We start from the raw sequence: 25,857 nt of genomic DNA on the forward strand, positions 1-25,857 counted from the left end.
TATATCTGAAACTCTACCTTTTTTTGCATCAGCAAATCAAGAACGTGAATTAAGCAGCATCGATAGGATGTGGGGCTTTGGGGGGGTGACCTGTGTAACACCAGCACTGATAGGCTGTGGGGCTGTGGGGGTTGCCTTTGACCTCCTTTCTGGTGGGCTTGGCCAATAGGAGGCACTTACTGTAGGTCAGAAGGCAGGAGGGGAGTGTGGCTGGGTAACTGTGTATCAACCAGCTCTCTCCCTGTTGGGTCACTTGGGGGTGGGTCCACCGTCCAAAGCCTCAGATCCTGCCACACAGCCCTCTCCACCCTGGACTGGTCTTGCTGGGCACCACTGATCATGTCTCTCTCTCACTCCTTCATGCCTAAGATAGGGATGCATCCACACTGCAGTCCAGGCACACCTTTGTAGGTAAATCCTTTGTTAAACCCTCTTTACGTACCCACTTGAATGTGCTCTCTTATTCAAATTTGCTTAGTGACTACATACCCAATCGACAGTGAAAACAACAACTTGGGAGAACTACTAATGGAAAAATTGAGTAAAATCACTGATCATTGTCCCCAAACTTTAACAAACAGATAGCTGACCTTCAGCTTTGATCAAACTCCCCCCCCTTCAAAAGGCAGAAAGCCATATAACACAAATGTTCCTGATCCTAATACCTGACTAAGACAACCAAAAATATAGCATAATCTCATTCATGAGTATAGAACTCTGCGACGTAAAACATCTCAATAAGCAGAATTTAACGATACATCAAAATAACAAATGTAAACCAAGAAGGACTTAGTCCAAGTATAAAAGTGATCAGTATTAAAGAAACATGTTAATATATTATTATAGCTTATAACATCATCACAAAAAAGTGAGGGTATAAATCAATAAATGGAAGGCTATCAAAGAGCACTCTATTGGAGTTCCCCTCGTGGCTCAGTGGTTAACGAATCCCACTAGGAACCATGGGGTTGCGGGTTCGATCCCTGGCCTTGCCCAATGGGTTGGGGAATCCGGCATTGCCATGGGCTGTGATGTAGGCTACAGACACGGCTCGGATCCCGCGTTGCTGTGGTTCTGGGCGTAGGCCGGCAGCTACAGCTCCGATTCGACCCCTAGCCTGGGAACCTCCATATGACACGGGAGCGGCCCAAGAAATGGCAGAAAGACAAAAAAAAAAAAAAAAAAAAGCACTCTATTATATTCAATCCATTGTTATTTAGAAAGTGTCAGGATGGGAACGGGAGATTAGGTCCTTAAAATAACAAGACTAATTCCAAGCTAAGAGTTGACAGAATGCTCCAAGGAGAACGAAGCCCTATAGGTCATCTTTTTCCAACAACGTGCCTAAAAAATGCCTTTTAATTTATTTCACTTTTGAAAGTAATGAGAAGCAGTTACAGGTAGCTTGGCCGTCAAGGGGGCTGGAGTCTGGTTTTAACCTCAAAGGATTCTAGGTAACCAGGAGGCCACGGGGCTCCTCTCTGCTGCCAGATGCTGCCAGGGCAAAGCTTGCTTCCCCACCAGGGGCCACAGAAAACAGAAAGCTCCACTTTATTCCTTAGGGGTTATCCTGTCCAAACCCCTCATTTTGCATGTGGGAACACTGAATTTCAGACAGAAGTGAGTCCCTCCAGAGAAAACACCTACTGGCAGAATTAGGACAAATCACCACCATCTGCTGAGCACCTACGGCTCACTCATCAAACAGCCCTGGAAAAGGATTCTTATCGTGACCTTTCTGCTGGCTGGGAGGCGAAGGCTTAGAGACACACCGCTAGCCTGAGAGCAAAGTAAAAAGGGAGCCAGAGACAGACAGACATGACACTGAGGATAAGCTAATTATTTTTATCCTTGTTATATTTTATAAGTTTTGCATCCCCCTCCTGCCTCTTTTTTTGGTCGTTTTAGGGCTGCACCTGAGGCATATGGAGGTTCCCGGGCTAGGGGTGGAATCGGAGCTATAGCCGTTGGCCTACACCACAGCCACAACAATGCAGGATCTGAGCCACTTCTGCAACCTACACCACAGCTTACAGCAACCCCAGATCCTTAACCCACTGAGTGAGGTCAGGGATTGAACCTACAACCTCATGGATGCTAGTCAGATTCGTTTCTGCTGAGCTACGGCGGGAACTCCATGTTTTGCATCCCTTTAAAATATTTGTTCCACATTTCTTTAACGAGGATGAATCACGGCGCCTTCTGAGGGCAGACCATTAAGCATAAGTCCAGAACGGCGACCTTATTTCTGATTTAGTCTGACAGGTTGGCACAGCCTTGGACCCCATCTCTTGACCTGGTTCTGAGACAGAGTTTAGCACTGACATCTGCATTTGCTGGTTCCATGAGCTGGGTTCTGCATCCTGGCATTCATCTTCGTCCTCCCAAGGTCATTCCAAGGGTATTGTTTTATCCACCTGCTTTGTAAGGAGGGCTGAGCAATAGACCAGGCAGGTGGGATCTAGACAGGCCTAAAAAGATGAGCCCAGACTGAAACATACAACTGCTGGTGCAGCATTGGATTCAGCATATGTTTCTGGAAATTCCAGCCCTTTCTTCTTCAGAAACCCTTTCCAGGCTGGTTCCTGTGTTTGACCTCCTGCTGGAGGAGTCAGTCAACTTCCTTCCCTTGGGCTTCGAAATGGCTGCTTCAGTCTGCTTTGGGTTTTGGTTCCTTTCTTACAGGGGAGGGTTTCCTCTGCACAACTCCAAGGAGCCACTGCCCTGGGCATTGTCCAGCCCAGCCCTCTGCTGGAACGCTGCCACCTTTCCATGAGAGAGAGTTCCTGGGTTCATCTTACTGGCCAGGCTCATGCCTTGGCTCGGTCCACTGGTCCACCCTCCATGTCAAGGTCAACTCCTGGCAGTATCTGTACAATCCCTAGAAGAGGTGCTGGTGACACTGGGAAATAATACACCTTGACTATCTTCACTGTGATGACGTCTTGATACCTAATTAGCAGCAATCATCATAAGGCCCTCTTTCTAAACATTTGTTCACCACTGTCCCCAGAGACCCTGTGGTGTGGATCAGGACCTCAAGGTTCACAGCCTGTACCTACCAGCTGGCATCTTCAGCCTGGTGCCCTAAACTTCCTGGGCTTTACCCACCTCCCGGATAGATGGAAACCGAGGTTCCTGGCTTGACCTGGGCCTCGTGTTTTCCTCTCTCCCTGGTCCATGTCTGGCCGCCTCCAGTTCCCTCTCTGCGGTGGTTTTTGCTCAAGCCCAACAGACAGGGCTTGCTGCCCATCAGCCTAGCATGCTTTTGCCTGCTGCCGCATCAGAGTGCCTTTCCCAACGATCTGTGCTTTCCTGCATCCAGCGCAGGCTTCAACATGCTTCCAAGGTGACAGATGTGACGATGGGTTGTGGATCTTGTGTAGGTTGGGGACACATCAGAAATTCTGACAGTTCTCATGTCTGCCTTGGCCTGTACTTGCTGCCAGGCCCCTTGAATCCCTGCTACCTGGGGATGCATGAGGAGCCCCCCACCCGCTGCCCAACACAGACACAGACACACACACACACGTATCTGTATGTGCATCTAAATACATATATGCATATATGCGGAGTTCCTGTCATGGCTCAGGGGAAATGAATCTGATTAGCATCCATGAGGATGCAGGTTTGATCCCTAGCCTAGCTCAGTGGGTTAAGGATCTGAGGTTGCCGTGAGCTGTGGTGTAGGTCACAGATGTGGCTTGGATGTGGCATTGCTGTGGTTGTGGTATAGGCCGCTAGCTGTAGCTCTGATTGAGCCCTTAGCCTGGGAACCTCCATGTGCCACGGGCGCAGCACTAAAGAGAAAATAAAAACATAAAAATTGGGAGATTGCACATTAAAATCCGCTTGAAAATACATGTATACATCTATACATATCTGTCTACCTGTTTGTATAGATCACCATTCTTTACAGCAAGCCTGTGTCATTTATCTTTTACTGCTCCCAGTAGCACTCTGGGATATGAACTATTATGACTCTTCCTTTTCAGAAGAGGACCCTGAGAGTCAGAGAGACGAAGCAGTTTGCTCCTTTGTACTTCTCAGTGTGGAGCCTCCTAGGCCTCCAGGACCACATCTCTTATAAACGCCTTCTCCAGAGTGCCTAGTGCAATGCCTGCTTGTTAAGTGAATAAACACATCTTAAATAAATGCGTAAATGTCTATGGATGCTACTTTCTGACTATCGTTTAGGCCTATCCCCCGGTTTCTGCGGCGCTCATGCACGCAATGTCAGGACGGGATTTCCTGGCTATTCCCACATATTCTGTTTGAAGATTTATGTATTTATTTATTGCTCTTTAGGGCCGCACACATGGCATAGGGAAGTTCCCAGGCTAGGGGTCGAAGTGGAGCTGCAGCTACTGGCCTACACCACACCCACAGCAAGGCAGGATCTGAGCCACATCTGCAACCCACGCCACAGCTCACGGCAACGCTGGATCCATAACCCACTGAGGGGGGCCAGGGATCGAACCCATGTTCTCATGGATACTAGTCAGATTCATTTCTGCTTCGCCACAATGGGAACTCCTGAGGAATAATTTAGAAGAATGACCCCAAGATAAAACATCAGTCTGGGCTAACCAGTATTCCCAGTCAGGGCCAGAAGGTACAGTGCTTACAGCTAAGTAGATAAGTGTCTTCAGAGATAAGTCAGCTAATAGAGCCATGGTCTTGGTTCTCTCCCTCCCTGGCATTTCCCTGATGAGTGTATAAATCCCAGTGGAATAAATCCCATTAAAGAGAAGGCCCCCTTCTCTTTAATGAGGGCTTTAAAGACCAGAGAGAATTATGGCCACAGATCAGATTGGCTTTCCTGTGTCCTTGATCCAGAAAGACCACCCCATCCCAGGGAAGGAAATGCTCTTTGATAGACCGACGAGTTGAAGTTCACATGAACTGGCTGGGTCACATGACTGAGTTCATTCTTTCAGCAGGAAAGGAGTATTGAAAGCAATTTGTCTTCCCTGATTGGATGGGTAACAGGATTGGAAATATTCCTTTCCTCTAGCAAAGAGCAAGGCAGAGTGGGAGAACCTGGCTTTCATAATCACAGACCAGGTAATAATCTTCTCAAGGCCTAAGAGGTGTAGGTCAGGGAGGGAACTCTCTGAACCCCGGGACTGTTTATCTTCGAGGGGGGGGCTCTTAGTAATTCCATGCGAAATGCTATATGTTAAGGGGTGACTACTTTGTACCTATAGGCAGGACCACATTTCGAGAGGGCTAGTCTGTCATGCCATCAGAGGAAAACCTCAGCTGAGATGCAGGCTGAGGGCAAAGGGGCCACAGATTGGTTGGTGCAGGAAGAGGGTTCCAGACACCAGCTGGGACCTCACTGCCATTGCAAACAAACAAACAAACAAACAAGGACTTCAAAATACATGAACCGTCTCTTCTTTGTGTTGTTATTCAAACATTTACTAATAATTATTCATTGTTCATTTCCTCTCCCTTCTCCTGCTGTCTAGATAAGGAATGCGGGTGGTGGGCTATTACGGTGTGGGGGAGACTGAGTCCAACAGAGGGAGACGGCAATCATCAGAATTAATGATGAAGCCACAACTCCAAAGTCTGTGCTCCTTCCTCTCTATCATGCAACCATTTGTATAGAAAACATGTGATAGTTATATGACAGGCCCAGAGAGCTGTATGCCTGCTGAGACGCCAAACAACCCCCAAATGTCGGGGCGCACAGTGTGAGTGTCTGCCAGAAGTCTGCAGGTTGTCTGCACTCTTGGACTGGGCTGGGCGCACCACGTTTCTTCTCACCTGGCATCCAGGTGGAGAAGCAGTAGCTTTCTGTGACGTGCTCTTCCCACGAATGCAGAATCTCAAGAAGCCTGGGAGGGGAGTTCTCTTCGTGACTCAGCATTAACGAACCTGACTAATATCCATGAGGATGCAGGTTCAGTCCCTGGCCTTGATCAGAGGGTGAAGGATCTGGGGTTGCCATGAGCTGTGGTGTAGGTCACAGGCGTGGCTCAGATCCTGCTTTGCTGTGGCTGTGGTGTAGGCCGGCAGCTACAGTTCTGATTTGACCTCTAGCCTGGAAACTTCCATATGCTGCAGATGCAGCCCTAAAAAGCCAAAAAAAAAAAAGAAGCCTGGGATAATGTGCTGTGCCTCTTCAAGCCTCTTCTTGGAACTGTCCCCGTCATTTCGGCCAAAGCAAGACAGAAGCCCAAGCCTGTATGGAGGGGGTGGGAAAGTGAACTTCTTCCAAGGAGCTGGAGGAGAAGGGAGAAGGAGTTTTGCTCACTGGTAATTCCATCTGCCGCCTGTTAACAGACATGCCCCTTGCCTTCTCTGTTGGTTGTCTTTTGTTTCCTGGATCACCCGTGTTTAAGTTGGCATCGCCACAACTGCCTTTTACAGTCTTTTCTGCATGGCAAGAGAGAAGCCTGGAGATTTTTCAGAATCTTTATATGTCTTGTTACTTATGACAGAGCATGATAATGGGAGAAAAAAAAGAATGGATACATGTATGTGTAACTGGATCACCATGCTCTACAGTAGAAAAAAAAAAATTGTATTGGGGAAGTTCCCGTCGTGGTGCAGTGGTTAACGAATCCGACTAGGAACCATGAGGTTGCAGGTTCGATCCCTGCCCTTGCTCAGTGGGTTAATGATCCGGCGTTGCCGTGAGCTGTGGTGTAGGTTGCAGACGCGGCTCGGATCCTGCATTGCTGTGGCTCTGGCGTAGGCCGGTGGCTACAGCTCCAATTCAACCCCTAGCCTGGGAACCTCCATATGCCCCGGGAGCGGCCCAAGAAATAGCAACAATAATAACAACAACAACAACAACAACAAATTGTATTGGGGAAATACCAATCAAAAAAAAATGATCATTGAAAAAAAAAAAGAATCTATAAAGATTTTTCGGAATCTCTATCTGTATGTGGTTCTAGTTAAGAGCCTCCCAGAAACAGGGCAAGCAAAACCGAAAGAGAAGCCATTATCATCGTTATTATCATTATCGTTATTATTGGCAGCAGTTGCAGGTAGTCACATGGGCAGAGGGCCCACAGGAAATTCGTAATACCACAAGGGCAAGCTCTTACAATGCACCTGTCCTGATATCATAGGCAGCTGACACTGGTGACCTTGGAACTCTGAGATTCCTGAGACTTGCTGGGGGCTTCGGACAACTCTTGTTCGTTACTTCCTTCTCCAAGCTCCCTGAACAATCATTATTGCAGTCCTTCCAACGATGATGTAAGCCTTCCGTGCCTTCTGTAAAACTCCTTCCGACTTGGAATGCCTAGAGTGATTTCTGTTTTCTCAATGGAATTCTGACTTAACATTATATTCTATAAAACTGTGGACATCCTCCTTCTTGTTACCACCTCTGGGTACCAAGCATCAAGGCTATAATTAGTAGGTAGGGTTTCCCCTGTACATTTGAAAATAAAGAGCAAAAAAGTAAAGGGTATCTTCATTCAGGTCTGTAAGAAGTTGATGGGAGCATATTGTTTTGGGAATCACTCAACAACTACTTGGTAGGATGAATTACATAAGCTTTTCTCTCAGTATGTGTATGCCAAGAACCAAGAGGAATGAACCACAAAGAAAGAACCACAGAGCTTCAGTTTATCCTCCCTGAGAACTAACCATAAGACTTAATGGGTAGTTAGTTAGACCAAAGGTCTAATTCCCCTTCAGAGCTCTCTGGTCCTGGGAGATCTCACATGGGCAGTGGTATTCTCCCCTACACTGTGCATCAGCTTCCAAACCTGTCTGATGCATCTCAGAAAGTCCTAGTCATTCTCTAGGTACCACTTGCCGTTCTCTGACATGTGGTTACTTTGTTTCACGTAAAAGAGATCTCGGGTGCCTAGAATGGATTAATCCTAATCTGTGATTCGCATCACACTCATCTTTGGTCCATGCATAGGCTGCCTGTTGCTTAATTATATCTTGGTCCATGAGTGATCTTAACCATACCATCAGCATCCATGAACCCATCACTCTTAGATCCTCTGGAAGCCTTCTCTTGCCCAATGTGCTCTGGAAAATGTTCGCAGAATTTTACCTCTTAGCAAAAGTAGCTCTGTGATTTTTCAGGTGTCTCTTTAACCTCATCACCAGATCTATATCTTGGACAGAGTCTGCATTTTCTTCCTTGTCTGTGAAAATGAGGAATAGACATTTCAAACCCCTTTTGGCAGAAAGAGGAATGCTCTCCTAGTAGTCCAAGCTATAAATGGATCAGTCTTGGGCAAAAATATAAATGCCCTGACATTTCTGCTCATCACCATTAAAGCATTTCTCCTTTGGCAATAGCAGTTTAGGGCATTTCTACATGAACGGTATGGCATGGGTTATGATGAAAACTTGGAAACTCTGTTTTGCTGAACAGAGGCAATGGACCTCTTAAAAAAACATGCTTTTTAATAGCACATAAATGAATAAATACGTGATTGGTGTTTAACTATTCCTTAAATGAGGGTACATCTGTTAAACTTTAATCAAAGGAAATTATATATCAAAGGGCTTGACAAAATATAAATTTAAAAACATGCAAACAAACAATTATCTCACTACTTAATTGCAAAATTCCAACTTTTTTAAAGTACAGATTTGAACTGAACTGATCATTAAATATAGAGAACTGCCTTTAAATAGGCCAATTTGCTTACTACCAAGTAGAACAGACAGTATATTATGTAAACAACAAAAACAAACAAAATTGTAAAATAAGTGGAAAGAAAAGCAAATGAAATAATTGAATCAACTGAAATCCAAAGTAAAAAATTATGGTTTATGACATGAGTATCAAGGAACCAAAAAGGTCTTCTCTAACAAGAATCTGAACCAAAATGCTCATTCTTTGAGATGTATTTAATCATTTCTAAAGAGTTGATCATGTTACATCCTGGAGGGCCAGCTAGTGTGAGAAGTCTGATAATTTACCTTCATTTTAATTTAACGTAAGTAGACAGACCGACAGACACAGTCTCTGTTGGGTACTGAACAGCTGGAAAGGAATCTCAGAAATCTTGTAAATCTTCTATCCTGTAGCCCTTCCACTAAATCCAGGAGCCCTGCCCATTCCCCCCCACCCCCGCCCCCCGGAGAAAGGGCAACCACATTTAACCGTGTCCACTGTAGAAGACAGACTTCCCTCGTGGTGGACTGAACCTAACATGGACCTCAGTGGAAACCACCCATCACAGGCCAGGGAATGAGCCAAGCCCTGGGGTGGGAGGTCATATTTATTTCAAAGCAACAGCTGAAGGAAGCGTGAAGCAGCTAGGAAAGAAGGGTTCTGAGTTAAGTGGGCTGGGACACAGGTGGAAAGAGAGGCCACCCCATAATGCACAACCTGGGAAGATAATCTGCCTTCTGAAAGCCAGAGACAGGAGACATTTATAAAGACCTTTTCCCTCCAAAGGTGAAACATCACTTCACTGACTGGAGCCACAGTGCAATTCCAGAGTCCATTTCAATTTGCAGGCAGCCCGCGGGAATGCACCTTGCAAAGTTGCTAGATTGCATCCATTGTGAGGTTGTACAAAGAAAAAAAGATAGTTCCAGCCGCCTCCATCCTATGGTCTGGAGATATTTTATGAGCCAGTTCCTAAAAAAGTGAGCTCATCTTACACGGGTTGTTCCAAACAAAACTTCTTACTCTGCCTCCAGCCTGCTCCCATTCTTCCTCCCGAGGCTTGGGTTCTCCTCCTCTTTATTTCTTTTTCTTTTTCTTTTTTTTTCTTAGAGCCACACTCGCAGCACATGGAAGTTCCTAGGCTAGGGGATCGAACAGGAGCTAGAGCTGCAGGCCTGTGCCACAGCCACAGCAATGCAGGATCCGAGCTGCGTCTACGTCTGCGACCTACATAGCCACTCACAGCAACACCGGATCCCTGACCCACTGAGTGAGGCCACGGATCGAACCCGCATCCTCGTGGATATTAGTGGGATTCATTTCCACTGTGCCACAACGGGACGCCCACTCTTCCCCTTTACACCTGTCCTGGTCTCCCACTTCCCCAACAAAACTTTAACTGCACTTGATATTTCCCATCACTAGTGTTACTCAAACAGCTATGCAAGAAACTGGGTCAGATTTCCCCTCCTCTTCCTCCTCCTCCTTTATTCTTCTATGGAATCAGGGTGTCGCTGTACGGTTGTTAATCCCTTGGGAACCACCTTCTACCTCCAGCCCGCAGAGCTGCATAATAATCACATCTACCCAAACTCCCCAGCTTGGGATTATTCAGGCAGTTGAATTTTTGTGCTTTTGGTAGTATATAGTACAGAGTCGATTAATGCTTGATATTATAATTATAGTTTCATTTCTTCTTTAAATATTTGCTATAATTTACTGGTGGAACCATCTGGGTCTGGTGATTTCTTTCTTGGCAGATTGTTCATTATTTATTCACTTAACACATTTAGAATTCTGTCCTTTGGAGAATTAACCCCTTTATTGTTCTGCAAGGCATCTCTCTATCTCTGATCTCTCCCTCATTCTGAAGTTGGCTTTTTCGGAAATTAATACAACTCTTTCAGCTTTTTTGAGTAGTATTTATGCCATATAGCTTTCCTCATTCCCATATCTTTAACCTAGGTCTTTGTGTTTTAAGTATATTTCTTACAAACAAAATACCTTGGCTTTTCTTCATTTTTTTTTAAATGCAGTTTTTGTTTGTTTTTTTGTCTTTTTGTGGGCCACTCCCACAGCATATGGAGGTTCCCGGGCTAGGGTCGAATCGGAGCTGTAGCTGCCAGCCTACGCCAGAGCCACAGTAACAAGGGATCCAAGCCACGTCTGCAACCTACACCACAGCTCATGGCAACGCCGGATGCTTAACCCACTGAGCAAGGGCAGGGATCGAACCCGCAACCTCATGGTTCCTAGTCGGATTCGTTAACCACTGCGCCATGATGGGAATTCCTAAATGAATGCAGTTTTGAGCATACTTTTACCTCGAGGCTGCTGCAACTTGATATAGATATGCTAACTCACACAATTCTGCAAATATATTATTATTCCCATTTTATAGATGAAGATATTGAGGCTTAGAACATTTAATTAGTTCAGAAACAGATCCAAACCCAGGTATTTCATCATCTTTAACTAGGAAGGCACACAGCACAGTGGTTAACAGTACTTGTCTTTGCTACTTGCCACGTATGAGAGAACCTGAGCTAAGTGTCATTTTTCTCACTTAATATCAGGATGATAATAACCGCCTCCCTTAAATTAAATTAAATGCATTTAAAGTTGTAAAGCATTGAGAACAGTATGTTGCACTAGGTTTTAAAAGAAGAGGAAAAAATAAAACCTTAAGCTTTTCCTATTTCAGCATCTGCCTTTGAATCTGTCTTCAGGTGAGACTAGATGCATTAATAGAATCAATTTCCTGCTTATTGAATGGATTAAGTGAAATAGTGCCTGCAAAACACATACTAAGGAGATAAGCACCAGGCAAGGACTCAGCAAATATTGTCTCTAAGTATAAAAATATTTACCGCTGTGGGTGTTTTCCTATATTTCACTCTTTCAAATAGTCATGAAACAACCCTACTTAGACACATATTATCATGTGACACCAGTTTCTCCGCAGATGGAAATCAGACAGGTGTCAAGAGTCAAGGTTACTGTAGTTGAAATTTCAATGGACATCGCATTAAATTGCATCACATTCTCAAAGAGACAATTTTTTTTTTTTTAATCTTTTTGCCATTTCTAGGGCCACTCCCGTGGCATATGGAGGTTCCCAGGCTAGGGATCTAATCGGAGCTACAGCTGCCAGCCTATGCCAGAGGCACAGCAATGCCAGATCCAAGCCACATCTGTGGCCTACACCACAGCTCAAGGCAACGCCAGATCCTTAACCCACTGAGCAAGGCCAGGGATCAAACCCGAGTCCTCATGAATCCTAGTCAGGTTCGTCAACTGCTGAGGCAGGACGGGAACTCCAGGGATCGCATTTTTAAGGCAGAGGTTGGTACAGGACATCTTTTCAGGGTGTAATAAGTCTTAATTCTCAGGAGAAACATAAGCGGTTTTTGCCTACTGGGGACCTGCAGTTACAATTAAGTGTTAGTGATTTTTCTGATTCACCAGTAAGCATCAGATGTTAAATTTCTTAACGTATTCTTGATAAGAGCTGGAGCATAGCGGAGGACAGGAGCGGCAAGATAATCCTAGAATCTCAAATAGATGCCCTGATTTACACAATTCTCCTTTTTTTAAAACTAATTAAACCACCTTTAATGGTATGGCCTGACAATGGACTCTCAGGCCCAAATCCAAACGCCAAAATTGAAGCAAATTACCCACTGTCGGCTAGTGATAAAGTCATTTGGGAGACTGAATATAAGTAGTTTTCATCGGTGTATGGAGCTCTCTTAGTCAGAGGGTCAATTTGAACCTAATCTGTGCCAATGACTTAGAAGTGGAGGCAGGGCGCTGAGACCCAATGCCAATGCAGCCACCACCATTCAAGGCGGAGGCACGGGAATGGCCTTCAGTGCCCTGAAGGCTCCTGGCAGCTTACCTGGAAGTCCCCAGTGAGCCGAGGCTCCGGGGCCTTTTCTGTGAGATGTCTTCTCCAGGGGCGGCCACCTCCACGAGAGAAATCAGGTAGGATCTGGAATAACAGAGCACAGTCTCTGTGACTTAGAGGGGCAGGGTGTCAGGAGAGCCTCCCTTCAAAACACACGTACACACACACACACACCCTTCCACTCCTCGCGGACACACCCTCCTCTGTGTCTCTCTCTATAACTCTGAGACACTCCTTTTTATCTATTTGTTTGTTTTTGGCCATGCCCGCAGTGTGCAAAAGTTCCTAGGCCTGGGATGGAACCTGTTCCCCAGCAGTGACAACACAGGATCCTTAACCCCCTAGGCCAACAGGGAACTCCTTGAAACTTCCCTTTTAACCTGTAAATATCCTGTGAGGAATGACCCCCTTAGATGTTTATTATCAGACAGCATCTTAAAAGGAATCATCTCCAAGCCGCCTCAAAGGACTAAACTGTGACTTTTGTGATTATTCCACACATGACTTGTATGTTGGACTCTTGGGAATATTTAATATGGGACTGAACCGCTTGACTTCCTTGCTCTCATGGAGTGAATGAAGTAAGTACTCTTAGTACAGAATTATATCAGAAACTGTTGCAGTTCCCGTCGTGGGGCAGTGGTTAACGAATCCGACTAGGAACCATGAGGTTGCGGGTTCGGTCCCTGGCCTTGCTCAGTGGGTTAACTATCCGGCGTTGCCGTGAGCTGTGGTGTAGGTTGCAGATGCGGCTCGGATCCCGAGTTGCTGTGGCTCTGGCGTAGGCCGGTGGCTACAGCTCCGATTAGACCCCTAGCCTGGGAACCTCCATATGCCGCGGGAGCGGCCCAAGAAATAGCAACAACAACAACAACAAAAAGACAAAAAGACAAAAAAAAAAAAAAAAAAAAAAAAAAAAGAAATTGTTTCACAGAGGTCCCACTGCAGCTCAGCGGTAACGAACCTGACTAGTACTCATGAGGACACGGGTTTGATCCCTGGCCTTGCTCAGTGGGTCAAGGATCCGGCATTGCCGTGAGCTGTGGTGTAGGTCACAGATGTGGCTTAGATCTGGCATAGCTGTGGCTGTGGTGTCGGCCAGCAACTGTAGCTCCGACTGGACCCCTAGCCTGGGAACCTCCATAGGCCCCAAGTGCGGCCCTAAAAAAAACAAACAAAAAAATTGTTTTACTAGCAAATATGACAGAACACAAATAAGATATTACAACATAATAATGAGCCCCCCCCCCAAGAAAATGTTCTTTACATAAGTGCTTCTCAGGTTTACAACATATTTTTCTGGTTTTAAATTCAAAAACAGGGAGTTCTCGTCGTGGCGCAGTGGTTAACGAATCCAACTAGGAACCATGAGGTTGCGGGTTCAATCCCTGCCCTTGCTCAGTGGGTCAAGGATCTGGCGTTGCTGTGAGCTGTGGTGTAGGTCGCAGATGCAGCTCGGATCCCTTGTTGCTGTGGCTCTGGCATAGGCTGGCGGCTACAGCTCTGATTCGAGCCCTAGCCTGGGAACCTCCATATGCCGCGGGAGCAGCCCTAGAAAAGGCAAAAAAAAAAGACCAAAAAAAAAAGGCAAAAAAGAAGTAAACAGACATAATGGCAAAAAAAAAAAAAAAAAAAAATTCAAAAACAGACATCATTTAACTTGAATTATGTACATATAGAGTTTATGTACGTTGCTTATCCTATGTATGCACATTATGTAAATAATGTATAGTATGTATATTACTATAAGTTATATAGCTAATAGTCTTTGCAAATAACTTCATGACATATCATATTATATACTATATTATACATCAAGACTCTGTATACTCTAATAGTATACATAATTATTAGTGTTCATTAAAAACCCAAAAGCTTGGCATTGTTATACTCATTTTACAAATGAAAATATGTGAGGTTCAGCAAGGATTGGTAGCTTGCGGAATGTCATATGGCTATTATGTAACGCAGCTTTGATTGACACCCAGAGCTCTCTTTGGCATTCACAATATAAGAATAACAACAAGTAAGGCTATATAATTCTACTATGTGCTAAACACTGTTCAAAATACGTCTTAAGAATATTAACTCATTTCACCCCCATGAGCTAAGTCTGATCATCACCCCATTTCATTTTTTTTAATTTGTAAATACCCCCCACCACCACCTTTTTTTTCTTCCTCTTTTTTTTTTTGGTGGCCCCGTGGCATGTGGAATTCTCAGGCCAGGGATGGAATCTGAGCCAGAGTTGAAACCTAGGCCACAGCTGCAGCAACACCAGATCCTTAACCCAGTGCATTGGGTTGGGGATCGAACCTGTGTCCCTGCCACTGCAGAGACACCATTGATCCCGTTGGGCCACAGGAGTGCCACATCACCCCCATTTTATAGATGACAAGACTGAGGCACAAAGACTTTAAGCAACGTGTCCGAAGTCACATGGTTAGTAAGTCTACAACTGGTGTCTGAACCCAGGAATTCTGACTCCAAAGCTCTGTGCTCTTTTCACTGTATCAAACTACGCCTCTAGCATATACTAGTTTTAAATATAGACTTTTTTGGGCAAAAACTTGGCAATCACCAAAAAGAAAAGAAGAAAGCATCCACAATTCCCATATCTGGAATCGTCCACACAAGGTATTTTCTTGTATTCCTTTGCAGTCTCTATTAATACATATTTTTATGCTGGTGGAATCGGTTTCCAGGAAGTTCAAAAAAAATTTTTTTATGAGCACTCCTGCATGTACTCTTCCATTTCTTTCTTGATGCTCCTCTGGTTTTCTAATTATTTGAATCCGGTTTTTTTAGGATGTGTTTTTTCAGGTAGAATTAAAGGTGAAGGAGAATCACCTTTAATTTTGCAAACATTGTCAAATTAGCAGATTGTTTATATTTACAGACCCCTTTCAGCATACCTCCATCAAACTTTAAGTTTTTCTAAAATTCCAAATGTTATTCCATTTTGAAAGGCATAACATAGTATGTTGTTAACGGTTAGTGAGTTTGCATGTTTTTCATGTGTTTAGAAGTTACTTATAATCTCACTAGTGGATTTTTTTCCCCTCTTCGATAAGTGTCTTACATGATCATTTGAAACGGTTGAGAGATATGGAATCTTCTTCTTTTTTTCTTTTTAGAACCGTGCCTGCAGCATATGGGAATTCTCAGGCTAGGGGTCGAATCGGAGCTACAGCTGCCAGCCTACACCACAGCCACAGCAATGCCAGATCTGACCCGTGTCTGCGATCTACGCTGCAGCTCTTCTCAACACTGGATCCTTAACCCACTGAATGAGGCCAAGATCGAACCTGCATCCTCATGGCTACTAGTCAGGTTCTTAACCCACTGAGCCACAGTGGAAACTCTGAGATATGGAATCTTCTTGACCTGCTTCTATCAACTTTGCATGTTCAGCTTCCCTGCTGACCCCAAGGGCCCCTGACTGGACAGGATGCCTCATTCTGGATCCATATATTTTAGCTGATTTTTTTTTTCCACCTTTCCAATTGGTCTTGTCACATTGAATCCACTTAATCCTACAGGAAGGAAAAGAAAAGGCCTCTCAGAGTTGCAGGAACCAAATTACTATCTCTTCGCCTCACCACCGCTGGGTAGGTTTTCTTGCTTTCTTGTAGGACGCATTAAGGAAAAAATAACCATTCCTATGGCTGTTGGAATGATATCCAAGCACAGGCTCTGCTGGAAGTTCCTTCATGAAGGATACACGGAGCCCCCTCAGCCTTCTCCAGAGAAGGGGCAGCATGGACAGCAAAAGACATAGTTTTGGAATCAGAGAGAACCTCGTTTGAGACCTGGCTCAACCACTCACAGATGACGTAATGTGGAGATGGAGTGTTCAGAAGAATTTAACACAGGGCTGGTACAAAATATGTGCTCAGTAAAGGAAAGCCTGCTCATCAGCACCATGAGCAGCCGTAGTGGAGACTGATGCTGGGGGCTTATGGGAATGGGGACAAAGAATGCCACCTGCCATAGCAGCAAACAAAGGACACTGTGGCCATCTGGCCATCAGCCTCTGTAAGCCACCCGCAAAGGGGCACCCTGAGGGGGATTCAGGTTGAAGAAAAGCAGGATTCTGGCCCAGGATAGTTAAGATGCATATCAAAGGGATTGTTTCAATGAGCCCCGGACTCTCGCATCTGCTCCCACACAGAAAAGTGCTACTACATTCATTAACTTGAGTTGTCTGGTTTTCTTTAATTAACAGCAATCTTTCTATGTTCCGACTCCCTGGGTCTTTTGTAAAAACTCCCACATAGGCTGGCTCCTGCCTTACCTCTTTGGAATAGTCCCTTAGATCTATCTGAGAGGCTGTGTCCATGGCTGAAGTCCTCAGTGAGTTGGTGAGACAAAACACAACTATGAAGTTTAAAGTTGGTACTTTTTTTTTTTTTTCCAGTCAACAGGAAGAGTCAAGAGAAGAATTTTGAAAGGAAAGGAGTCAGGGGTGATTCTTTAAAAAACTTAATGTCCCAACGTAACAATTTTGCCAGAAAGCAAAGTACTAAAGCAACTCTTTCTCCAGTTTTAGTTGTTTAGGCTCTTAATTCTGTGCCCCTTCCTCTGACTATAGTTCTCAATAGACTGGCTCAGCTTCCATCTCTCAACAAACGGTGCAATCGACAGAAACCTCCACGATTCTCTTAGCTAACTGGACCGTTCACCCAATGGGCTGCAGCCGATCTGTTCAATCAGAAGGCACCGCAGGAAGATGTCACACATGGAGTCATTTCCATGACTGGCAAAGACCTTGCTGAAAAACCAGAACATTGGAAATGTTCAGTCTTATGTCCTGGCAAGAATTTCGAATGTGCCCCTCCAGCTCTCAAAGACTGATAAAGACGATTTAGTTCTTTGATGTGTACATATGCCTATGGCTTCAGAAATGTCAAAGACAATGCTTGAAAATGAAAATTGCAGGCTGTCAACTTCATGGTCTACATGGGGGTGTGGAACCTGTTTCCTTGGTCCTCGCCATCTTATCTCCAGCAAGCCCCTCCTCTGCTTTCCCCAGGCACACAAAATTAGTCCAGCCCTTCTTTGCAGACATACATGTACTCATTCAATGATCAGCTTGATGGATACCCTGATTATTTAGTTCTCAACCAATCAACACAGCCATAAAGCTGTTTGCTCCAAACTTGATACATTTCAAATCTGCCTCCTCCAACCCACCCTCCCTGCTCGTGTAGTTTTGTGTCGTCTTGTGCAGATTAGCATGTGACTTTTTCTTACTTCTCCCCCAATTAGCTTCCTGCACAAGAAGTTTTTCCAAACTTCAAATAATAACATAGCATTTTCCCACTTGCACTAAAAGGCTCCCAAGTATCTACGGTAGCATTTTGCAACAGACAATAAAGATGGCAAAGGTTCTGTAATCTGAGCTGTTCAGTATGGTAACCATTAGCCACATGTTGCTACTGAGCATGTCAATTTTAAGTAAAACACTAAGGAATCTCATCTCCTTAGCCATAGAAAAGGAGTTGGGGATGGCATGAGATTACTGAATAAAAAATCAGCCTCAAATGTCAAGTATCCAGTTTTACCCATTCATTCAGCCCAGACAGTCTGAGAATCAAAAGCCATTAAAAGTACAAAGCCGCTTTTCAAAACGTTCATTACAGAGTTGTAAGATTGTTTTTCTTACGATCACTTGCCAAATTTTAGCTGCATTTAAAATATATGTAGTGCCTGTGTTTACAGAAAACTGATATATAGATGTGCATACAATGAATAGATTCCATGTGAGCCTGAGGAGATGGGATTAAGACGGTGGAATAGAAGGACTGGAGCTCACCTCTCATAAGAACAACAAAATTACAACCAAATGCTGAACAACCTTCAACCAAATGGACTGGAAACTTTCCAAAAAATATCCTACTCCAGAAGACAAAGAGGAGGCCACATCAAGAGGTAGGAGGAGTGATTATGGGATATCAGCAACCCCATATCTCCTGGGTAGGAAGCCCCACAGACTGGAAAGGAAGTGGTTCACAGAGACTCACCTACAGGAGTGAGAGTTCTGAAGCCACGTCAAGTCCCCACGCCTGGGGATCTGGCACTGGGAGAAAGAGCCCTTGGAGCATCTGGCACTGAAGGCCAGTGGGGCTTGTGTGCAGGAGCTCCACAGGACTGGAGGAAACGGAGACCCCATTCTTGAAAGGCACACACAGACTTTCACGTGCACGGGGTTCCAGGCAAAGCAAAGGCTCCATAGCGATCTGGGTGAGACCTGACTGCAATTCTTTGAGGATCTCCTGAGAAAACAGAGGGTGACTGTGGCTCATTGTGGGGGAAGGGCACTGGAGGCAAAGCTCTTGGGAACATTCATCAGCACCCGTTTCTCTGGAGGTGGCCATTATGGGAAAATCTGGCCCCACCCATGAGCACTGAGAAGCCCCAGGCCAAACAACTATCCAGGTGGGATTACAGCCCCACCCATCAGTAAACAGGCTGCCCAAAAACCTCCCAGGCACACAGCCACCTCCAATCTCACCCAGAGACAAACTCCCACCCACCAGAGGGACAGGAATCAGCTCCACCTACCAGTGGGCAGGCACCAGTCCCTCCCATCAGGAAGCCTACAGCAAGCCCCCTTACCAACTTCAGCCACAAGGTAGGCAGACACCAGAAATTGCAAAAAGGACACCACACCAAAAACCTATAAAAATGAAAAGACGGAGACCTATAACTCAGATGAAGGAGAAAGAAAAAACCCCAGAAAAACAGCTAAGTGATCAGGTGATTATCAGCCTCCAGGAAAAAAGACTTTAGACTGTTGATGCTGAAGATGATGCAAGACATTGGAAATAAACTGGAGCCATGTGAGCAACCATGAATCCTGACCTGGCAAACATCACGAATCACTCTCTCATTTCTTCCTAGCCGCTCTTAAATCTAACACACATTATCAGCTTGGTTTTGATGCACATAGTGAGACTTTATTGGCAGGAACCTAAATAGTATTGAGTGTTGTAATCCAAGTGATCCAGCCATCTCTGAAATGCAGAAACTCAAAGGTCAGAAATAAGAACAAAGCCTCAGACCCGTACAGCACTTCACAGTTTACAAAGCACATTTAACCCTATCATCTCATTTGTTATCAGTCTTTTGCTTTTTGCTTTTTAGGGCCACGCTTTTGGCATATGGAGGTTCCCAGGCTAGGGGTCCAATCAGAGCTACAGCTGCCAGCCTATGCCACAGCCACAGCAATGCAGGATCCGAGCCGTGTCTGCAACCTACACCATAGCTCAGGGTAACCCCGGATCCTTAACCCACTGAGCAAGGCCAGGGATTGAACCCGCAACCTCATGGTTCCTAGTCAGATTCATTTCTGCTGTGCCACGATGGGAACTCCATTATTATCAGTCTTTTTTTAATTGAAGTACAGGTGACTTATAATGTTGTATTAGTTTCAAGTATACATGTATGTGAATCAATTTGCTGTGTGTGTGTGTGTATTATATATATATTCTTTTTTCAGATTCTTTCCCCCCCCCCGTAGCTTATTACAAAATATTGTCTACACTTTCCTGTGCTATACAGTAGGTCCTTGTTGGGCATCTGTTTTATATGCAGTGGTGTGTATATGTTAACCCCAAATTCCTAATTTATCCTCCCCCACCTTCCCTTTTGGCGTTACGGGTTTTTTGCAATAAGGAGGACAAAACCCATTCTCTGCCTTCATAAGAAAGGAGGAAAAAGGAACTGATAACTCTGTATGGCTGCCTGACATGCCCAAGATCTTAGCGTTAGCACGCCAGGGCCAGAACTGTTATTCAGCCTGACCACACGTTCAGAGCTATTTTCTCTACTCTCTCTGCTGCTCAGATTGTGGGTTGGTCATACTCCCCTGGGATTAGCAGCTTGCAGCTGACAGTAGAAGTCTTCCCAAAATTGCAGTCTCAAAGTGAAAGTGTGTTCTCACCATGTCATCCCGTTATTTTCTTTCTGGAATGTTGCTTCTAGTAAATGAGGGGGAAAATTGCCAGTGACAGCTTGATAACTACCCCCAGCCATGGTCGACAGAGGTTACCTTAAGCCACAAGTTGGGAAGTGGTCGCCATGGAAACCCGGAAGCCAGCTATTTCTCAAATATGTCTCAAAGGCAAGAGCTCAATTATAAACTTTGTCAAGAGTTTGGATATGCTAAGGTTGAGTGAGACTGGTCATACCTCTGGACTGGGGAAGGGGCTCCAGATAATAATATATATATATTTTTTTACAAATATATATATTTGTAAAATTGTCTTTTGGTTATCAAGATGTATCATAGTGAAACTTGTATTGGGGAAATAACAATTAAAAAAAAGATGTGTCATAGTGTATATCCTTTGACTCTCATTTGAGGCAATGTTACCTCGAATGTCCCGAATTCAGGATTGGGGTGATACCTTTGAGGCGAGAACATGTTCTATATAATGAGGATTTTAGAAAAATTCTATAACCAAACCTTTTAGTATGGAAGTCAAATGGGACCTACTTCATAACAAATATGGCATTGTGTCGAGTGTAATTCATTATGAGGGCTCCTGGTGGATCAGTGGATCTACCAAACACCCCAAGGAAGAAATATGCTTTTATTTTTATTTTTTGCCAGATGCCCTTCACAAGTAAGAAAATTAAGATACTCCCTATATTCTACTATGCAACCAGACAGAAAAGGGAAAAATCTGATCAATCATTGATTTTTTTTTTCTGTCCCCAAATGCCCTTAACTTGCTCTCCAAACATGAACTTTTCTTCTTCTTTTTTTTTTTTTTTTGTCTTTCTGCCTTTTCTGGGGCCGCTCCCACGGCATATGGAGGTTCCCAGGCTACGGGTCGAATCGGAGCTACAGCTGCTGGCCTACACCTCAGCCATAGCGAGGTGGGATCCGAGCCGCGTCTGCAACCTACACCACAGCTCACGGCAACACCGGATCCTTAACCCACTGAGCAAGGCCAGGGATCGAACCTGCAACCTCATGGTTCCTAGTGGGATTCGTTAACCACTGAGCCATGACAGGAACTCCTAAACATGAACTTTTCACTGCATCTTGACTCTCCCCCCCTCTAAGGCCCCAAGTTCTACGAGTACTGCTTTACATCTCTCAGAGATCTTAAAACGTGTTCCTGGAGTTCCCACCGTGGCGCAGTGGTTAACAAATCCAACTAGGAACCATGAGGTTGCGGGTTCGGTCCCTGCCCTTGCTCAGTGGGTTAACGATCCGGCGTTGCCGTGAGCTGTGGTGTAGGTTGCAGACGCGGCTCGGATCCTGCGTTGCTGTGGCTCTGGCGTAGGCTGGCGGCTACAGCTCCGATTAGACCCCTAGCCTGGGAACCTCCATATGCCACGGGAGCGGCCCAAGAAATAGCAACAACAACAACAACAACAAAAAAGACAAAAGACAAAAAAAAAAAAAAAAAAAAACGTGTTCCTGCCCCCCTGATTCCAGGGGAGGATAGAGGTTTACACGCTTCTGGGAGGAGGACTGGGATAAACATGGGTGGGAGGGGCTGCTGGCTGTCTTTGGGAACAATATGCCACATGCCTGAAAGGGACTTGACACATCATCTGATGCTACTCATTTTGGACCCAAATAAACCCACGTTAGAATTTTGAAGAAATTAAGGCTGAAAGAGAAAAAAGAACTTGACCACAACCATAAAGCAAGTCGATAACAAGAAAGAAATTTCATGTCTCGTATTACAGTTCCGAATGCTTTCTATACATTTTCCCCCTAAGTTTCATTGGAAAGAAAAGCTGCTGTAAAAACACATTAGGAAGAATGTCAAAGGCAGGAGTTCCCCTTTGTGGCTCAGCGGCAACAAATCCAACTAGTATCCATGAGGATGTGGGTTTGATCCCTGATCCTGCTTGGCGGGTTAAGGAACTGGCGTTGCTGGGAGCTGTGGTGTCAGTCACAGATGAGGCTCAGACCTGGTGTTGCTGTGGCTGTGGTATAGGTTGGCAGCTACAGCTCTGTCTGATTCGAGTCCTAGTCTGGGAAATTCCATATGTCATGCATGAAGCCTTAAAAAAAAAAAAATCAAAGACAAATTATCTGTGAAGTGTCTTTTTTATTATCCATACCATTGTTGTCTTCCTTTAGTATACACAATAGAGTTGACTATTCTGGAAGGATAAAAGTCAAAAGCAGCGATCAGTGCAAGTGGGGAACCAAGTTCCAATTCCTATATTTCAGAACATCTAGAGTGGAAAAAAAAAAAAAAAAGATATTTGTTGAGGGGGTAAGTTAGGGCTGTCTTACTTTCCATTCTTTTTTTGGCGGGGGGTCAATTTGTGAACATCATGCTTTTCAAACTCCTTCTACACAGCAGGCTATATCCTCCACACTGGAGAACTGGTCTTTGAGATGCTAACTAGGTAGAAATGTGGGCAGTTGGTAGTTGGAAATATAAACATATGAGAACAGAAAATGCAGCTTTACTTGGGCAGCTGATCAGCGCCTTGCAGGAAGAAGAAGGGGCAGAAAAAAAATCACCAGGGTTTGGTGGCCTGAAAGATCAGAGAATGCCCACAGTGGGAGGCAGTAAGTGTGGGTGATGGGCAGCGGAGGGGAGGGAGGCTCTGGGGAGTCAGAGACCTCGTGCAGGACTTTGAGTTGGATGGACAAGGATGGTGCAGAGTCAGGAGCTTCATAAGTGGGAGTGCAAAGAAAAGATCACAGCAGTGTTCTGTGCTAGCATCAAATCAGAGGCCAGTCACTCTGGATTAGAATTTAGGTTTTCCAAGCCATTGGTCAGATGAATGGATTAAGAAGATGTGTACATATACACAATGGAATACTACTCAGCCATAAAAAAGGACAAAATAATGCCATTTGTAGCAACACGAATGGAACTAGAGACTCTCCTACTGAGTGAAATAAGTCAGAAAGAGAAAGACAAATACCATATGCTATCACTTATTATCTGGAATACGACACAAATGAACCTTGCCACCGAAAAGAAAATCATGGATTTGGAGAACAGATTGTGGGGGAGGGGGAGGGAGTGGGGTGGACTGGGAATCTGGGGTTCATAGACGCAACTATTGCCTTTGGAATGGATAAGCAATGAGATTCTACTGTATAGCACTGGGAACTATACCTAGTCACTTATGATGGAGCATAATGGAAGATAATATGAGAAAAAGAATGTATATATATGTATGTGTGACTGGGTCACCTTGCTATACAGTAGAAAATGGACAGAACCTGTAAACCAGCTATGATGGGAAAAATAGAAATCATTTAAAAGTTTTTTTAAAAAAATAATGTTTATTCAGCCAGATTTCTTTTTGTCTTTCTGTTGTTGTTGTTCTATATGGTAGCAAACCCTGGTGATGGGAGCCACGGCCACAGTTATGAGAGGAAAACACATGGTCCTAAAACCAGTCAACATGAGCAAAGAGGCATGGGCGCCGAGGAGGTGGCCATCCCGCATGCGTTTTCTCTTGGGGTCATGCCTTGTCCTCTAAAACGCCTTTTAAATTGGCTTTCAAAGCTCGTCCACGTGCTGCTGGGCCATTGGCATGAGGCAGTTGGAACAGAAGTTGTAAAACATGCTTTGAGCAGAGTGAGTATACATTATTTGAAAACATCATTCATTTTTAGTTCCTGCAGCATTTCTCTCAAATAAACATTAGGGATCACTTAGCCGAAATACGCTACAAGTTAAAAAAAAAAAGAAAGAAAAAGAGCCTAATTTCCCGCACCCAGATAAACCTGGGCTGGATGACCATTTCAGACCAGCGTCCAACTTCCAAAGGCTGGGGACCTGTTTCACCGTGACCATGGCTCAGACATAAGACTGAGAGACAGACCAGTCTTCATCTCAAAGAGGCCATCAAGTTGCCTCGCCAAGAAAACAGAGGTAGCGAGAAGGCGTGATGCCATGGAGTAAATTAGAATGAACATCCATTTTCCTCTCCATGGCAGTCAGCCCATTCCATTCTTTGCATGCTATTTTCATACGTTAACAGCAGGGTGAGGGCTGAAGAGGAGGAGAGGTGGAATGGCTTAATGGAATGAGAAGGGAAGAGAGAAAGAGAAAGCTCACGGACTATTAATCCAGACCCAGTAAAGCCCAGTTTTGTCTAGTGTGGTCAAATAGAACTGAAAATCAGTTCAGGAGCTTGCCATTGAGATGATAAGCCGCTGCCCTCACCCATCCTGGCCCTGTCCACTCTCTCTTTAATCTTGATTTGATTGCAATAGCTTTAATTGAAAAGGACGTGACCCTGGTTCTTCCCCCGTGGTCTGTCCAGTTGGGGCTATGGAACCCCACACGGTGCTGAGAACTCGCCCTGATGGAGACGGGAGTGGCTCCTCCAAGCTCAGTGGTCCTTCTGTGCACTCACCCCTCCCATCGCACCAGCTGGTTCAGCGCTGCGGAAAGCGTGACGCCGTATGATGGGCTGGGTGCCAAGTGCTGAGATCGCGTTAGAAAATGGCCAGTTTCAATGGCAGATTTTATCCATTAAAACCTATTACTAGTTCCCTCCCAGAGCCCAGCTGGTTCCATTATAGAAAATTGGAGTGAAATGATGTCAGGTTTGTGCCATAAAAATGAATAGGAATCTTGCTTTTCATTATTTTAAATTGCAGATTGTTGCAGTGATATGTATTTATTTTTGTCATTTCTCGCTGGCCTTGGTTGAGGGTCTGACCCTTGAATAATGAATAAACAGAAAGACACAGGTTGGCACTTGAGCCTTGCCTGTGTCACCCTGGCTTTTCCTTCCATTTGTGACAAATTCAAAAAAGGCAGCACTCTTAAATGGGTTTATAATCTGTGTTCTTTTAAGCTGTCACTCAGTTGCTGTCTCAGAAAATAGGCTATTGAAACTAAGGAGGAAATATTTCATAGAGACTTCAACGTTGCAAACTTGTTTCCAGGCTTAGAGGCAGCCCTAAGTTAGCTTTAGAATTAAAATAAGAACTTGGAGTAATTGTTGCTTATTGAGATAAAGGAGGTTCATTTGGAAATGCCAAGTATATTTTAGCAAGCTTAACAATGATGACTTCTTTTGTTGGGGAATAATCGAGTTTTCTAGATGTTGCTTTCAGAACCAGGAGTTTTATAGGCTGACTCTCAAAAGTAGGCAAAAGGGCACAGCAACAATGACTGTAATAGAAATAACTGTGGATTCATTTTAAAGTTTTTATAGTCAAAAAGTTTTAATATCTTAAGTGGCCACTGAGATAGGAAGACCAAAAATATAATAAGTCCTAGAATTATGAGAGATGTGAGAAGCAGTTGAAATACTGTAGCAGTAAGAAAACTTGTATCTCAGGGCATGTCTTGATCTTCAGGAAAACGTA

General features: G+C 44.5%; 1 long non-coding RNA gene across 4 annotated transcripts in view; it reads right to left on the minus strand.

The window, feature by feature from the left end:
* The window catches only part of LOC102157493 (uncharacterized), a 978,951-nt gene that overhangs the window by 92,308 nt on the left and 860,786 nt on the right, over positions 1 to 25,857 (minus strand). For all 4 annotated transcript variants that reach the window (XR_014840336.1, XR_014840342.1, XR_014840343.1 and 1 more), the window contains one exon: positions 12,519 to 12,611. This is a non-coding gene — a long non-coding RNA (uncharacterized LOC102157493). The remainder of the gene's footprint in view (positions 1 to 12,518; positions 12,612 to 25,857) is intronic.

The sequence above is a fragment of the Sus scrofa genome, chromosome 3, assembly GCF_054392235.1.
Source record: "Sus scrofa isolate SSC_HxYL_T2T_F1_AM1 chromosome 3, Sscrofa_HxYL_maternal_Yorkshire_Landrace_v2.0, whole genome shotgun sequence".
NCBI lineage: Eukaryota > Metazoa > Chordata > Mammalia > Artiodactyla > Suidae > Sus > Sus scrofa.